Here is a 12,570-nt window from a genome sequence, read left to right on the forward strand (position 1 = left end):
GAGTGACAGCACAGCACAAAGGCAAAACAAAAGTACATTTTCCACTCTTTGAGAGGTTTACAATTCGCTTCCAAGTTTCCTCAGGTTCTAGTGGAAACGGGTTGCTTTAAAACCTTACAGGATGGAACCTGCTTCCAATGGTCATGTTTTCGTTGAGATTTTCGTGAAAACACACCATCTTAACAGCATAAAAGGGGAAATGTCTTATGTCACTTTTCAGCCCAGATCACCCCAGCAGCAGGTTTGTGTTGGAAACCCACCACATTGCTGCAGACTGCTTTCAGTTTCCTGTTTAATATTAAATAAAGAATTTTAGCTCTTCTGTTTTTCACAAACTGTGCTATTTGCAACTACTGTCACCACAAAAAGCATTATGACTGTGGAGAAGTAGTCCTACTTTTTTCAGACCTTTTTTAAATCTTAGAATCTATTCCAAAGACATAGTAAGAGTTAAAGTGTTTTAAATCTGTCTAATAGATTTAAAAAAAAAAAAGTCCCCAAATAAGTACTTACATTAGTTCTTGGTCAGATCGCTGAACATTATGTATTTTTAAGCTGCTTTGAATACTTTGAAAAGGAGCCACAGAAAAGCCACAGAAAACACTCATATTCAAATACCGCCAGATGGAGGTTCTGACTAACCAAAAGCGAAAGCAGAAAGGTCTGAAGCCGAGTGGTGCCCTGCACATACCTCGAGATTCAGGGGGAAAAATGAATGATTGCCTGGTCTTGGATGGGGGGGTTCTTGCCTAATGCAGGAGAGGAAATGCATGGAAGAAAAATTCAGACCCGGACTTTAGCTTCCACCTGAGACAGGGCCAAACTCTGTCTCCATTTAAGGAAAATCTCTCCCATTGTTTTCAGTTTCTTGCACAAGAACTAAAGACTTGTCCAGCCATTTCTGCTGCATTCTGAAATGTGAAGCAATTTTTCTTTTTAGAGGAAGAGGAGTCCTGCAATGTTTATAGCAAAGTCCGTTGCCACCTGCCGACAGCAGTCTGGTTGGTCTTCACGTGTTTTGCATTTTTTTTTCTCCACGTTCCTGTATCTAGTAAGAAGGCTCTCTTTCGGCCCTCTGTGCAAAAGGAGTTCTTGCAGATTTGCTGCTGTTGTTTTTCTGATAAAACAACATGTAAGAACCCAAGTCCAAGCAAAGAAATGGAGAGGTCTAAAATGGCATCCCGCTGCAGTCTCAGCTTCTCCACAGCTCTCCACTAACTAGATTCCTGTCACCTCTCTGTGGCAGGGTGGGGACAAAATATTGCTTTGAAACCAAGCCACATGGGGTCCTGCACTCGTAACTTGTCTGACAAGAGCCCGCCTCTCCCTTTATTGGTGGGAAACCCAGCTTGTCCAAAGACCATCCTGACATGACCTTACTCCTAACTGTCCTGGGGAGGACCAAGGGTAATGTCAGCTTTGCTTGAGGATGTTCAAGGCACCAAACAACAAAAGCCAAAACAATGAGCCCCAAGTACCCAGTGACTGCAGTCCAAGGAATTACATAACATACAGAACAAAAGCTCTCTAATGCTTCCTGCGGGCCAGGCTCCGTGCCAAGGCTTTACCTACACCCTTTACTGTATCCTTCTGTTGTCCTTACCAGGTGGGGGCTGTCACCCTCCTTTCCAGATGAGGATGCCGAGGCTTAAAGGAGTTATGTCATCAGCCAGTGGTCAACAACCGGCGCTAAGAGACGAGATGAAAAGTTAAGACCCCAAGTCTCCTGGGCCCGCAGGAGCCCGTTCTCTGAACACTGCGCCCCCCTGTCCATTCACACCATCCAGTATCTAATCTCCAAGATCACAGACTATAACTTGCTGCTTGCAGTCTGCCTCCGGGGTTTCTTTGTCAGAGGCTTTTGGGTTTCTTTGATTTGGTTTTTGCAGAGCATTTTTCAAATGGACCACTAAACGTAGACAACCTTTCTACTTCCGCAGGCTTAGCTCCTGATACTCAACACGGAAATGGACGTCGTCTCATGAACGGACAAACATATCTACAAAATACTGAAAGATCCAGGGCAGTGGTCACACGCTAGCACTGTGCTCCTGTCTAAATCATAAAACACAATGATTTGGGGGGAAAAAAAACTCATCATAGTTGACAACCGCAGAGGCTCGGCCTGAAACTCCATGTCTGCCCCGCCTCCCACCTGGATGGACCCTCTGAAGGAACAACAGCCATGAAGGCGCCCAGGAGGCCACTCAGAGAGCAGTCTGCTCTTTCTCCAGTCCTCACCGTCCTCTCCCTCAATCCAACAAATGACCTTTTTTCAATATCCTACAACCTCGGGGATACAGATCTGATCGTTTCACTTCAAGCTACTGATGCCAAGGCACGGACATCTGACTAGAAACCATTTTTGAACCATTTCTCTTTCCCTTTGCACACAAGGCTAGGTGGTAATTGCCTGCTAGTTTAGAAATGCCACTGACAATCACACCAGAACTATGTTCCAAAAGCTGTATTACAGAGAATTAGATCAAAGCACAGATCAACCTTTGCCAACTCTATAAATACATTCAAATGTTAGCCAGCCACAATAAAAATATGCGGACTGTGCTACCAGTCAGGTTACCCTTTCCCCATATATCCTGGATGGAGAGGAAAAACTCCCCTACTAAGGCAGCCCAAGGCCCCACAGTCCCCGGGGTCTTCACACAGCCCCAGACAGCGGAGACGGAGAGGACGCACACTCCTAGAGCTGAACGCCATCTCCAGCAGCCCGCCGTCTTCCCATCCATGGCACCCCCAGACAGCTGTTAGTGCCCCCAGGACCACCCCCAGATGCTTCCTGGAAAGCTCTCCTGGTGCCACGACTCGAGTCTCGGCTCCAGACCGGCCAAAGGCTCTGTAAAAAGTGGATGAAGGAGAAAGCTGAGGGCTGTGGTTTCATTCTTGAGAAACCCTCAACTCTCCACAGGGATCTGATTCTGCTGCCTGTTAGAGCCACCCTCTGGCTTCTGCCAATACCAGCTCCCTCTGAATCCAAATTAAGCCTCTCTCAGCTTCTTTGCGATACCAGTATCCCAGCAGAGCCTCCAATGGTTACGGTAAGAAACGTAAGCCATGCCTGGACCTTCCCGGATCTTCTGTGAATGAACAACCCAGTTACGTTTGCCACACACAACTCGTGCTTCATGAAGCCAGAGCAGGCTTTACCCGCCGTTTTGGGGGGCTCCTCCCTCACATCCTCCACTGCTCATTTCTCTAGATCAAAATCTACAACTCAGGGGTAGGAAGCAAGTTACTAAGGCTGACTGTCCTGACGTATCCTTTACCATAAACAGAGCTATTTGTTTACTAATTATAGGCTTAGCTTTACAGCATTGACCAGCAAAGGTTTGTTTATTCATTACAAAAACCAATTAATGTGAAAAGAAAAGAAAATTGTGAAGGTTACCCGTAGGAAATACTTCACTCATGGATTCCGACAAGCCCCTAATTTAATGAGGCAGCTGAGGCCCGAAGAAGTGAAATGACTTCGGGCTACGGGTCAGAACACATACCGCAGTTTCCCCTCCGATGTCTCCTCTCCCAACAGCACCCCAAATTTCCCAGCCTGGTGGTTTGGGTGGGACTGCCCCCATCATCAGTTCCAGGGGCCTGGACGGTGCTGAAGAGTTGACCAGTCCAGCTAGGACTCAGTGCACGAGCCAACTCATTCCCTCTGTTGTCTGGACACCGAGCTGGATTTTCTGTCCTCTGCAACCCAAAGCATCCCAACGCAAAGTTAGTGGCACATCCAACTTCCTGACTTCTTGTCCACGGATGTTTCCGCCTTGAACATTACAAAATAGAGGAAATTACATTTTGACAAATTCAGTGACTGGACTTGATGGGACTAAAAATATTTGGAGAAGAAAACGAAATTAAACATTACCATTGAGCACTTTAAAAGTATGGCTTCATGTATAAATGTGGCCATATTAATATAGAGCATTGTTGATGGAAGGAGTATTCACGAGTGGAGATTAACTGTAGAGATTTCATGGATAGAGGCGAAGCCATCTCTGTCTAGAACTTGAGACAAACCATGACTCCCACTCAGGTCTCAGAGTTTGACCTGAAGCTGGGAGCATTCCAGCCTCCCAGAAGGACAGTATCTCAGCTTTATATCCCCAAGTGTCCAGCTGCAGAGCTGGTGCTGATAGACAGGTAATGATGGTCACAGTGGCTACATAGTTGCTACGTGAAGACACTGAGCTGTGTATCACCTGCTTTATGTCATCGAATGCTCCCAACGATCAGTGTGAGGTAGGCTGATCTAAGTAGACAGCCAAGAAATGATACTGAGTGAATGACTGTTGCACAAATTTAACTAAATTAAGATTCTATTTAGTGTCAATGAGAATTCAGTCTTTAGTAAATCTAAAACTTTAAAATTAAAAAGATGAGTGTCAATAAACACAATAAAATATGATCTAGGTAATGCTTATTGAATACTCACAGGAGAATTTCCCGTGAAGCACTGAAGCTTAAAGCCCAGCACCCCTCACTCACACAGGCCCCTTCCACGGCCCCAGGAAGGACCGCAGAAACATGTCGAATGAGTGTCTTTGGTGTTTAAGATTAGACGCTGCACAAATAAAAACTTTAAATGCCCTGAAATTTTATAGCTCATATATCAAAAGAAACTTGAAAGCAGTTTCCCCAAATTTGACAGTAATCCTAAAAATTGACATGACATTGCCAATAGCCAATTGTGAAGGTAAAATGTTTTTTTTTAACTATCGATAATTTAAAATAATAACAAATCCCAACCACCCATGCTAGAGGAATGGATGACTTATCTTGCTATTCTCTGGAGAGAAAATGCCATTCCAAAATCATTGTCATATGAAGAACTGATCAAAGAGTGTACAGCCCAAAAAATGAAGGAACAAAAGTAACACAGACATACTTAAACAGCTGATTGACAATAATACTATGTGATTGTATTTCGATTTTGTGACATTTGGGAAGTCAGCTTTTTAATCAGAAACTTCTTTGTGTTTTCTTTCATCACCTGAAATAAATTCTTTCTCTTATACCTGGTTTCTTAAAAAATAATTAATGAATTAATTAATGGAGCTACTGGGAATTGAACCCAGGACATCGTGCATGCTAAGCATGTGGTCTACCACTGAGCTGTACTCACTCCCACCCCCGGTTTCATATTTGCAATTTTATACTCTTCTCAAAGTTCCCTCCTACCCAAATGGGATGGGCTTCAGGCCATACACAGCCCGCATCCACCCCACGTGGATGTGGCACGTGTCAGGCTCTTAGCATTTCATGGACTCTCTCCTCTTGGCCAACAGCTCTCTGAGGCAGGTACTATTATCCTCATTTTACAGATGAGGGATCCAGGCTCCAAGCAGGTTGAAATGACCTGCCTAAGGTTACTCGGCTAAGAGGTGGCGGAGCTGAGCGTTAACCCAGCAGTCTGATCCAATGGGCCCCGAGCCAGGGCGCCATCCTGCCTCACCAGCTCTGCTTCTCGGCCTGCCCACCCACCCCCACAAGGCAAGAAAGGAAGGGGCCACCCCTCCTCTGATGGAGGTGTACCTTCCTGGCCTCTGGCTGCTGCAGCAGCTTCCTGGGAGGGCTTGGGGAGAAGGGAGCATCTCACACCCACGGAGCAGAGAGAGCCCTGTTTCAGTTCACTGCAGAGCTGAGCGTTCAACCTTTGTCCATGGGCAACAGTGGGTCCCTGCAGTGGGTCACCTTTCAGCCGCAGCCTCTTGGTCAGAGACCAGCCCTTTCCCTTGATGTTATTTATGGTTCGAGTGGTGCTGATGAAGCTGCAGCAAGACAGATACGAGGAGAGTGGGTCCAGGTGTCCGAGCCTGGGTGATGGCTGAATCTGACAGATGACCACTTTAGGGAGGAGCGCACCGGGAGAGGACTGGACCCTGGTCCGACTGCAGAGAGGACAGCCTTGAATGACGTGTGAGAGCATGGCCGAAGCTCCAGCTCTTCTCCCTCCCAAATCAGGCTCCCTGCCCAGGGTCTCACCCCTGCCTGGGCCATCCCTCCCCTCTCAGTGCGGAACAGCAACTGCATCCTCCAGTTCCTCCTCTGAGGCCTCTTCCCCAACCACCTGAACCCTCTGCAAACCATCCTCCCTGCACACAGACCTGGACCTGCTATTTCTGGGTTCCACTCATTTCATGTTAAAAATGATGAGACTGCAAGGTGGTATGTGACTGACCTTCTCAGAGAAGTAAGGAGTGGAGCCCAGGGGCCCTGTGGAAGGAGGCTAGGCCATTGACTTTGCCATTAACTCAGTGTCACTGGTTGTTTCCAGTGCTCTGAGTCACCCTCAGGGTCTCTACTCAGTCCTACACCCCCCACCAGCTTGAGCAAAAAAGACTGTCCTGCTAGATGGGTGTACAGGTATACAAAGTCCCAAAGAGAGAGACCTCCCAGTTCCCAGCCTGCTGGATGGGCTGTGTCAGCATATCTAAAGAACTCAGTGTCCTCCTGATTGGGAGGGAGGAGTGGAAGTAGGGGTGGGGGGTCAGGGAACTGAAGGCCCTTACAGATTCTACAAAGGTGAGACCTTTTTCTAAGACCGGCCCAGTGCACGGGCAGCATTAACCTTGGCCTTGAGGCTGGGATCTTAGCAACAGTGGCATCCAGTTACACGGGGGGCTGTGAGCAATTGATTTTTCCAGTGGCACCCATTCAAATCATTCAGATCATCCAGCCCTTCCCTTCCCAATTTGCAAGCTCCCCTAACCCCTTCTAGGCAGTGATATTTCTCGCTGTAAATGAATACACAGGCTTTCTGATTTGCCACACCTGTCCTGTGAGCTTTGTTAACTGGTACACCCTTGGGAAACAGGCCTGCTGCTCTGGGCTGAGGTCGGTCTGTGGAGGTGACGTCACAGAGCAGGAGCGCTCCTTCACCTCACCCAGCGCTGCTGTAACAACCCACAATCATTATGTCCAAGCAAGCCAGGAAGACAAGAGTCCGACCCAGCAGACAGTAACCGTTAGAAATCTTTGCCAAGTAAGGGATGGAATGGGGGACTGAAGGATCTGTTCTAGAAAGCAGTAGATCCATTAGAAAGGAATATACTCATACTTTTGACGGCCACAGCATCCATTTAAAAGGCGAGAGGCGGGACGGCAAGATGGGCAAGCACACAGGCCACGCAGCCCTCGCCAAACTTGAGGGCATGGCCAAGTCATCTGATTTCTTGGTGCCTTAATGCTCTCACCTGTAAAATGGGACTATAACCTCCCTCCTTGGGCTGCTAGGAAGAACAAGTAATTGGGCATTTGTAAAGTACCTACAGGAAGGCACAGGGTAAATGCTCCACAACTGTTTATCATCATTATGTAAAATATAAAGAGAATTATAATAGAACAAGAGTTAAGAGCCAACTTAAAGAATTATTTGCTCATTTTTTACATTAGCTTTGCCTAATACCAGTACATTTTTTCTCAAGCAGAACGATTAAACCTTTTCTTCTTTTCTTCCTTTATAGTTTAAGCTATCAAGAAACCACTGAAATGCTTTCCTGGAATTAATTAGGATTTCCCAACATTTTCTACAACTCTCCGAAGACTGCTGAAAAATTCTTCTATTCTTAGTCCCGGATCCTGTGCTGTCTCTGCTGAAAGACAGACAAACAGCACTTCCTCTCAGATCAGCAGAACTGAAATAACCTTGCCCTAACCTTAATGACTAAACCATCCAATTTCCAGCTGGGTGTGGAGGACACTGCCCTTGCAGAATGCACATTCCTAGGCGGGAGTCTCAGGGGTAAGGCGAACACATGGGCAGCTAGTTTTTAAGCCATTTTTTTTCAAACCCACCTGTTCCATCAGCTATGTCTAGTCACACTTCCCTACGAGGCACCATCACCTGGCTGCAGAGGGATCACATCCTTCCCAGCCCTCTGCCACCAATAAAAAACTGCTCGTTGCTGTGGATGATGATGTGAACAGGGCACTCATTGCCACCCATTTGTCATCATTTTGCCTTTTCTTGGGGTCCACATTTGGATGTGAGAAATGGGACAGCCCATGGATTGTAGGTGCCGACACTGGGCAGAATGGAACATTCTGGCTGTGCAAGCAGACAATGCAATGATAACCCTCCTTAGCAGAGGACACCCCCAAGCTGGTTAGTTCAAGGGTTCCTGTGCCCAAATTCTCCAGAGTCTCCCCCATGTGGCTGCCTTGAGACCAACGCCCATAATCATGGGATGCCTGGCCGTCTTCCGCTTGTTCGGTACACAGTCTATTGCTTGAACATACACTTCCCAGTTTTTTTCCTGACCAGCCCGTCTCCCCAGCCATGGATGTGAATTACACATCAGCCTGCAGCCAACTTCAGAGCCCACTCAGTGTTCAAACTGAAAATTTCTCATGACTAACAACAGAGAGGAAGGAACCTTCTATAGCAAATTACAGCCTGCCGGCCAATGCAGTCTGCTGCCTGTTTTTGTAAATAAAATGTTACTGGAACAAAGCCCCAGCCGTTTGTTTCTGTATCACCTACGGCTGCTTTCCCGCTGCAGGGGCAGAGTGGAGCGGTCGCAACAGAAACCGTGGAGCCTGCAAAGCCTGCAATATTTACTATCTTGCCCTTTAGAGAAAAGAAGAGAAGATGACAAAAGCCACCAGGACATTGACAGCAGTTCCTGATGGCCAGTGACTCACGGTTGAAATGGAACAGTGGCCGAGTGACTTGGCGAAAGGAAACTTGAGTTCAAGTGCAGTTTCTCTCAATGGCTCAGCTTTGAGAGGTCATGCAAGTATTTTCACCTCCCTGCTCCCATTTCATTCATAAAATAGGATTAGTCATGGGTGGCAAATGCATGACAAATAATTAGCTAAAAACCCAACATGTGCATTTTGAATGCACAACAGGAGGAACTGGCTGTTTTCTGCATATAACTTAGAGGTGGCTCCTCCCTACTCGCTATTCCTCTGCATCCATGGAGTCGACCAACCGTAAGTGAAATAAAATTCATATTTTCTGGCAAGACAAAAAAAAATTTAAACATAAAAATTCTTCCCTGCCCTTTGGCCTCCTCCCCACCCTCACTGTGCGTTGTGTATCGGCCACACCTCCCCCATCGGCAGGGATACCTGCTCAACAGTAAGGAGCAACATTCTCTGAGCATCAACACGGCAACTCCTTAAAAGATAACATTCCTTCTGGATCTTGTAAGAGGTCACGTGACCCACCAGGATGACACTTAGATCTGGATTATGTAAACTGTCAATAATACGTCATTTGATGGACAGCCCTCTGGCTCAAAAAACTTATAAAACTGCCTTGATTTCTAACCAGCGGAGCAGTTCTCAAGAGTTTTCTGAGATGTTCTTCCCAGGTTACAATCCTCAAATTTTGTTCAAATAAAATTTTTCCATTTCTTTCTTAGATCAGCTGATTAATTTTTTGTCAGCACACAGATCATACAGTGCTGTGGTATCCGCTACTGAAAACAATCTGCATGTTAAGTGGCCCCGCGTAGTTCAAATTCATGTTGTTCAAAGGTCACTTGTAGTAGCTATCACATTGGAACATTCTTGTGATGGGGAAAAGAAACTTAAATTTTCCCACCTGTGTGTCCCTGGTATCTCCTATGGGTCTCATAATCTTTTAACACCTACTGAATAGGCAAAGCTAGAACCCAGCAAGGAAAGTATTTCAAGGAAAAAAGTCAGCAACAAAGGTCAGGTCTGGGTGTAAGTTATCTCCCTTTTGGGAGGTATAGGTGTATAGAAGGTGCAATAGCTGGCCTTGCTTTCACATCACAAGCAGGAGAAAAGGTTATTATTGTGGCCATAAGGGTGGTTATTTCTCTCTCTCTTTCTTTCACTCAAACCCCAGTTGCCTCATTTACAGCCCCCTAGAAAAGGCAGAGAAGAGTAGCTTTCTCTGCATCAAGTTTCACTAGAAATAAGCCTCTGCATCCCCTGGTCCCCAGTGTTCTGCCACCTCATGGATTACTATATCCCACACACACACACATTCCCTTGGCTTTAGACATCAGTTTTTATGGTTATAGTAGAGCTTGCTTCTTGGAGTGGGAGGCAGTACAGAGCAGAGGTTAAAAATGTTGCTTCAGAGCCAATGGACTGGGGTTTGAATCCCAGCATCTTCTACCGGAGTGACCTGGCCGGGTTACCTGTCTTCTGAGCTCAAGGTCCCCCACCTGTAAAATGCGGGTGATGAGTCCCTACTGCAGAGTGTGTCATGAGCCTCAATTCGGACTGTGTCTGCAAAATGCTTTTTACATCGTAACTGGCACTGGGCAAGGTTCTATCAATGGAAGCTGCCGCCCTTGTTTTCTTGGGGTGCAGTGACATCTGGCTGAGTTAATACAAGTCAACTGCGGTTTGTTTTTATTCACCGAGTGAGAAGCACTTCCTTAATTTAATTATCACATGGCTGATAGAGAAACTCTTCTCCCCATTTGAGTACGGCACCAGACTCCTAGAGGACCAGAGCCCTGAGACCAACAGTGCCCCAGCATGGAGGCTTCAGCTGCCTGGCTGCTGTCCCGCCTCCCGGGAGAGCCCTGGGCCCGCCAGCCCTGCAGCCAAATCCCCTAGTGTCCTCAGAAGAGACACAGCTTGAGATCAACACACCCTGAGCTGGAGGCCTGACAGGCCACTCCCTGAACCATTCAGAGGACATTCAGCAGGGTTCTCAGTTGAGGGGGGAGGGTGTAGCTCAGCAGTGGTAGAGGGCATGCTTAGCAGGCACAAGGTCCTGGGTTCAATCCCCAGTACCTCCAATAAAAACGAACAAACAAAACCTGAAATTAAAAAAAAAAAAAAAAAAAAGAGTTGGGTCGAGAACCCAGGTCCGCTCACTTCTTTTTCTCTCTCTCCTCAAAGCCACACTTAAAAAATCATAATGGTCACTGTGAAAAACTTGGAAACTAGAGAAAAATTAAAAGGGAGGAAAACCACGTATAGGACCTCATTGTCCACACACAGGCTTCCGCGCCTCTGTGAATTCAGACTGTCTTCCAGGGTGTTTCTATTCACGCAACGAAAATGAGACCCCGCTGTACGTACACCGTACCCTGCCTTTTCCCACGTCGCAATGTATGAAGTGTCTCTACTACAGAAGTTTGAGCTTCGGGTGGACTGAGACCACATCAGCCTTGACATAGCGCCTTCTGTGCGCCTGGCATGCAGTCAGCCCTCAGTGGGTGGTTGTGGAGTGAGTACCTGTGTGACATTGTGTGCGAGAACCAACGTCTGAGCCGCCTCGTTCTGTTGGACACTTAGGTTACCTGCTACCGTGAACCAGGCCAGAGGAACAGCCTTATTCAGACATCACGTACAAAGCTCTATGTCCTGATGGTGAATTCCTAAAAGTGTAGACGCCGGGTCAGAGTATTCGTAGGGTAAGGCCCTGGATCCCTGCCACCAAACCGCTGTCCAGAAAGTCAGTCCTAATGTATATCCTCATCAGTGAAATACAGGTGTGAAAGGCGTAATCTTCTCCGCAGAGTGAGTGTGTGAGTTGAGGGGAAACTGGAGAAACCCCCAGTAGGTATTTTCATTAGGAGTTGAGGGCTGGACTTGAAGTTCATTCAATATCCTGCAACCCCACACGGTATAGAGTATCTTTCTGAACTTTCACCAGCCTCCCTCCAACATCCTCTCTGTTGAAGAACACCGCACAGTCCCTAATATCACTACAAAGAAAATTATCAACTCCCTACCGTCCAAACAGATACTATGCTAGGAAATAGTCCCCATGCCCCAGGAACACAGGAGGCGTCCTGGGACGCGGCACGGAAAACCCAATCTTTCCATAGAAACGGTGAACCCACACCCAATCCGTGTCTCTGGCACTGAGTATGTTTTGCTTGATCTTGTCTATAAATATCTGCAGCTAAAACTCAATGTCCACAGTGGTTTCTAGATGTCTTTTTGATTACACGCATGCATTAAAGATACACTGCTAACCTCAAAAACAGACTTCTAATATTTGTCTCTTAGAAAAAGTTCTGTTCTTTCTTATCTAAAGTCAGCAAAAGAAATGCCAAATGAATAAAACACTCTATAAAGAGTGTTTTAACGGAATTTTTTCCCCTGTGGGTCAAGGAGGTCGTTTGTGAACATGAAAACAGAGCTGTGTGAATGAATCCTGATTCAGAAAGCCCCACGCCCACGCTCTCCACGGGGCCAATGCGCATTCGGAAACTAGCGCCTCGGCAATGAAGAGGCTCCAAGGTCTACGTGCGCGCTCTGGCCGGGCACCCACCACGCTGGGCTCCGAGGCGCTCGGGCTGTGATGAGATGATGAGCTTGACTCTCCCGCCCCGTCCTCTCTCCCAATCTCCTCCCTTCTCTCTCCCCATGATGCTGAGAGCTGCCTGCCCAGGGGAACCACTGCCTCCTCTCCGGGGCCTTTTCAGACAGAGCAAAAGATGAAAAAGTATTTATATTCTCTGTCTACAAAAGAAACTCTGGATTCAAATCCCACCTTTGTCCCAGAATTACTACGTCAGTGTTAGCCTCTGTGTCTTCATTTCTCCATCTTCAAAATGGGTATTTTTCCCTTTGCATCTCCCTTGTGTGTTTCACAAGAAC

At 46.9% G+C, this 12,570-nt stretch overlaps 1 protein-coding gene across 7 annotated transcripts in view; it reads right to left on the reverse strand.

Annotated features, from left to right (window-relative positions):
- The window catches only part of FOXN3 (forkhead box N3), a 366,752-nt gene that overhangs the window by 227,581 nt on the left and 126,601 nt on the right, over positions 1-12,570 (reverse strand). Inside the window, exon 1 of one of the 7 annotated variants that reach the window (XM_064486183.1) lies at positions 514-691. The exons of the other annotated variants lie outside the window; for them this stretch is intronic. The gene's annotated coding sequence lies outside the window, so the exon portion shown is untranslated. Of the gene's footprint in view, positions 1-513; positions 692-12,570 lie in introns of those variants that run through there. 7 annotated transcript variants of the gene reach the window in all.

This window comes from Camelus dromedarius, chromosome 5 (genome assembly GCF_036321535.1).
Source record: "Camelus dromedarius isolate mCamDro1 chromosome 5, mCamDro1.pat, whole genome shotgun sequence".
Classification (NCBI taxonomy): domain Eukaryota; kingdom Metazoa; phylum Chordata; class Mammalia; order Artiodactyla; family Camelidae; genus Camelus; species Camelus dromedarius.